The sequence below is a fragment of the Lathyrus oleraceus genome, chromosome 6, assembly GCF_024323335.1.
Source record: "Lathyrus oleraceus cultivar Zhongwan6 chromosome 6, CAAS_Psat_ZW6_1.0, whole genome shotgun sequence".
NCBI classification, from domain to species: domain Eukaryota; kingdom Viridiplantae; phylum Streptophyta; class Magnoliopsida; order Fabales; family Fabaceae; genus Lathyrus; species Lathyrus oleraceus.
In genome coordinates, this window is record NC_066584.1 from 351,222,998 (window position 1) to 351,228,503 (window position 5,506).

At 36.1% G+C, this 5,506-nt stretch overlaps 1 long non-coding RNA gene across 1 annotated transcript; it reads right to left on the bottom strand.

Annotated features, from left to right (window-relative positions):
- Positions 1-249: 249 nt before the first annotated feature.
- Positions 250-1,467, bottom strand: LOC127097037 (uncharacterized). The gene is made up of 3 exons (XR_007792902.1): positions 1,406-1,467; positions 506-728; positions 250-341 (listed from the first exon to the last, which is right to left on the bottom strand). It is a non-coding gene; the product is annotated as an uncharacterized LOC127097037 (long non-coding RNA).
- Positions 1,468-5,506: the final 4,039 nt, after the last annotated feature.

The following is a 5,506-nucleotide window of genomic DNA, read 5'->3' on the forward strand; positions in this document are numbered from 1 at the left end:
AAAACACAGTTCCAAATATCATAACTGCTTCCTAATGCATAACTAGAGCTAAATAATATAAAACTGTCTAATTAGCTCAGACCAATCACTTTGAACCTCTAGGCCACCACTCATGATCTTTACTAGTAAGAGGTCATATAGATTTAAGACGGAATACATCCCACACAGGCAGTTTAATTGGAACAGTACCACATATAACTGGTTGTACATAGTTACTGGTTGTAAACAGAACTATACTAAGTGCACAAGTACCTGAGTTTGTCGCTTTGAGATTAAAAAATATAGGACAGAACCGGACAGCTACAACAGCTTTGCTTGCGCAGGGAATCTGTATAGCAGGCCTGCATATCAAGGTCAAATAATAAAGCAACATACATAACTAACATATTTTGGTAACTTGATTCATTAGCTTAACATGAATAATTGAACATAATGATTCATTCTAGATACTAAATGATTAAACACATGCTTTGGGTTTGTATAATATCTAAGCTGAAAGACATACCGAGAAAGATCTTTTCTAGAAAATATGTAAGCTGCATTAACAGATTCAGACGCAGTACCGATTTTGTAAGAACCTGAAATGGGCAAAGACGTGAAGTTTTCAATTAGACGCAAACCATGTAATAAAAGCTAAGCAAGAATTTATCTATAAAGGAAGAAAACAACATATATGGTTCCCTCAGATCCTCAAGACCTCCTATTTGCTCACCACGATACTCAACAACCTGCAGACAAGCACATGAAAAATGTACATATAGTCCATCAGGGTTCATTTTACACTACAGTGACCATCTTAAAAATTCACATAATATTAAAACATCATTTTACAACATTAAATAGGATTGCCAAAATATGACTGTAGCAGACAAAGTTATGCCAAAATATGAATGTACATTTTGAAGTTTAACTGTTCATTCAAACCAACATGTAATAGGATTGCCAAAATATGAGACATTGCTCTAAGTTCTTGAAACCATATCACATATATCACTGTAGCAGACAAAGTTATTCCATTTGAGTATCCAACATTTAACATCAAAATCACTTTCTGAAATTTCAGTAATAGTTAGAATATGAGGATACAATGGTGCAAACATATCAGTTCATTCCTTCCTACTTTCTCAGCAAATTTAAACAAATGTTGAAAAGGCACTGATTCTATTAGAACTCCCAACATTATTTCTAAGTCAATGGCGATGCAAGTTACAGAATATCATTTATATCAGAACAAGATGAAACTTTCGGTAAGTTACAGAATATTAAGCAAACATAGTCACAAACTCTAATAATCGATACTGACAAATAAATAACCCATAATGTAGCAATGCAAGTCCATTCAAACCAAAATCGACCACCTATTCTTTGACTTCTAGGGCAAAACAGAAAGACACGAAAACCTAACCTTAAAACGCAATGAGATTTCCAGGTATTGAATCCTTCTCTTTCGAATGCAGTCTCTTTCAAATTTGCAGTGTTTATCGTTGAGATTTCCAGGTACTCTGTGGAATTTTTTCCAGGGCAGCGAGAGCTTCGAACGAGAGAGAGTGAAAGAGGGATTTCTGAAAGTCAGGGATTTTGTAATATTAGATTTATTATAATTTTTATAAATGACCTATGAGAGCGCTTTTACCATGAAAGCGCTTTCATAGATGTGAGACTGAGACCTATAAGAGCGCTTTTACCTTAAAAGCGCTTTCATAAGTCTGAAACCCATGAGACCTATAAGAGCGCTTTTACCTCAAAAGCGCTTTCATAAGTGTGAAACCCATGAGACCTATAAGAGCGCTTTTACCTTAAAAGCGCTTTCATAAGTGTGTGAGACTGAGACCTATAAGAGCGCTTTTACCTTAAAAGCGCTTTCATAAGTGTGAAACCCATGAGACCTATAAGAGCGCTTTTACCTTAAAAGCGCTTTCATAAGTGTGAAACTCATAGATGTGAGACTGAGACCTATAAGAGCGCTTTTACCTTAAAAGCGCTTTCATAAGTGTGAAACCCATGAGACCTATAAGAGCGCTTTTACCTTAAAAGCGCTTTCATAAGTGTGAAACTCATAGATGTGAGACTGAGACCTATAAGAGCGCTTTTACCTTAAAAGCGCTTTCATAAGTGGAGACCTATAAGAGCGCTTTTACCTTAAAAGCGCTTTCTTTACATAGGCGAATTTTTTTTCAAGCTATTACAGCGCTTTTTTTAAAAAGCGCTTTCTTTTTGGTGCTGCCAAAAGCACTTTTTGGCGTAGTGAATGTTTGACCAAATTCAAATGTTTGTTTTTATTTTTATTATTATGAGTAGCTAAACCCCCTAATACTATGTGGTGTCCCTGTTATTGAATTTGTTGATTGTTATGAATTGAGCCTTGTAATGAACTATATTTCCTATTATTCTGATTTACATTAATCTGAGCTTAATGCTTTCTCTTTTGGTCAAATTGAGAATTGATTTACGGTTACCTGTTACGAAGGACTTTCATATTAACGCATGATTCAAGTATTTTATAATAGAGATCACCTAGGACTAAGGATACCCTATAAAAACCGTATTGTTCTTGATATTTAATTGCTTAATTTCATCTGTAACTCACTCTGGACATAAGGATTAATTTGAATGATTAAAAGATTGCTCACTAAGGACTTCTGAGGAAACATACTTGAGAACTGTAATTAGTAGGGATAAAATAAGTCATTATAAGGTAAATTTATGATTGTTAATAATTCAGGTTCAAACACCCATTCCTAGTATGCTCTACTCATAGTATTTTCTACTCTATTTAAGTTTGGGGTAGTCGTGCATCATTCATAAAGGTGAGTGCACCTAGAGAAAAAAAGAGAAAAGTTGAAAAATCAGCGTAACTAGAAAAAAAAAAGATTTTTTTAATAAACAAAAACACTCACCAGAAGGAGAACTCAGTTGGATACCAAGAATTAGAGAAAAATCTCAAAGCTATGTAGTCCATGATGCTAACCCTAAAAAGGAAAACACTAGAACAATTCTAGCAGGGATACTTTAGAATGAACATTGTGAAGAGAATAATCACATGTACTCTGAACCATGAACCTTCTTATCCGTGTAATATTCCACCATATCCCAAGCCCCAATACAACCTGGGAAATTGTAAATTGATAGGTTTTTGGAAATTCAAATGGTTGGGAAACAAAACTTTGTCTTTTGTTTTTTCTCTTATTTGTCACATTGCAGCTAATCCTGAAGCAAATATTATCGATGAAGGAATTTAGAACAATGGAGATTGGCACTGGAATATTCGTCTTGGCACATAATTCTTCAACCACAACCATTTTCAACGCAACGACACTACAACACCATCTTCAGGATCAGTAATACTACCTCACCATAACTATCTTCAACATCATCGCTACCATCTTCAACCACATCATCTTAATCATCAACATCATCACTATTATCTTCGACCACCCAACTGAAGGAGAATAGCGATCCAAAACGCAGCGGAATTTAAAAATTTTCTCCTTTAGTGATCCTTACGAATGGGCATGGTCAGTGATAGAATCGTTACCTCTTGTGGCGATTGAATCCATTGATGCAGGTCTAAGGATTGATCACGAACGTTGAATGGTGACAACGCCTCTACTCAGTCCACACGAACGGATTCCTTCAATCTCAGTGCTAGCTACTACGAATGAAGGCTTTGAGTAAGAGAGAGAGAGAGAGAGAGAGAGAGAGAGAGAGAGAGAGAGAGATGATTTTTTCATCTGAAAATTGCTTCTGCACAAGGGTTCTATTTATAGAACCACTTGTGTGGGCTATAAGCTAAAAATCCCACTTAAGTGTATGAGGCCCATATCTTATGATATACCAAAAATCACTTAAGTGTGTGGTACCATACCATATTTCGTATTGTACTTAAGTGCAGCGTACCTTACGATATTCTACAATTCACTTAAGTGCATCGTACCTTACAGTGTTCCTTATTTACTCTATCTCTCATCAATCCATCCTTTTGTGTGTGACCCTGTAGGTTTTGGTGGCATTGACAATTATATTAAATCACGTATTTAACATAATAAACAGTGAGCGGTATCTAGCAACACATCACTGCTACCCAAGACACGAAAATGTCATGTGATTTGACAACTCCTTTTGTGATAATACTTGTGTGTACAATTACCCTTTTTCCCTTATGTCTATATTGAAGACAAGGCATAGACGGTGTCATCCTTGTCCAGTTCATATTGGGCCCGTATACATTTATCTTGTTACGCAGGATGGGAAAATTCCATCTAGGTCACTCATGTCCCTCAGCATGCTTCATGGAGTACCCATCAACTGTCTTTATGGTCATCCAGTTACGGACAATGTTTGATCAGCAATAAGGCACTCGACTCTACATCTAGGGTCCATAGTGGTTTCAGGTCGAACGGTGGTATACACCATTATCACCATGAGAATAACTTATGACACTTTGCATAACATTCTATATAGTATTCTCATAGTGGGTCAATCTAGTATAAATATTACTCTTATGTTCATACCTATGTTTAAGACTTGATAACTCCTTATCCATGATCTATGAGATGTGATCATCAGTCTATATACATAATAGTCTTAACGCTTTAATGTTATCCCACTTCACAACAAAGCTCGACTAAGGATACTTTAAGAATAATGTCCTTATGTTTAATGGGATCTCATGATTACGTGACACTTGATACATTAAACAGACTAGCTATTCTAGGGACTTTATTAAACAAACATAATAAAGAAAAAAGTCCTTTATTATTAATAAATAATTCGATACAAGTAACAAAATTATTGACCTCTAGGGCTTACACCAACAATCTCCCACTAGCACTAGAGCCAATCAGGTATACCTCTAATGCCCATAGATCTAGTATGGCAATCATGCTTCTGCTGCATAAGAGGCTTTGTCAGTGGGTCAACAATATTGTCAAGTGTAGGTACTCTGCATATTTTCACATCTCCTCTATCTATTATCTCTCGAATGAGGTGATAACACCTAAGTATGTGTTCGAATCGTTGGTGAGATCTAGGTTCCTTAGCTTGTGCCATAGCACCATTGTTTTCATAATAGAGATCAATAGGATCCACAATGCTAGGAACTATGCCAAGTTCACTAATGAACTTTTTGATCCAAACAGCTTCCTTTGTTGCACTTGAGGCAGCAATATACCTGACCTTGGTTGTAGAAATAGCAACTGTATCTTGCTTTGAACTTTTCCAGCTCATAGCGCCACCATTTAAGCAGAACACATAACCATATTGCGATCTAAAGTCATCCTTATCTGTCTGGAAGCTAGCATCGGTGTATCTAATTACAACAAGCTCTTCCTGACCTCAAAATATCAATAATGAGTCCTTAGTCCTTCTCAATTACTTAAGGATATTCTTGACAGCTACCCAATAAGCATCATCGGGATCAGATTGGTACCTACTCGTTACACTTAAAGCATATGAGACATCTAGCCGAGTACATAACATGGCATACATGATACAACCTATTGTAGAT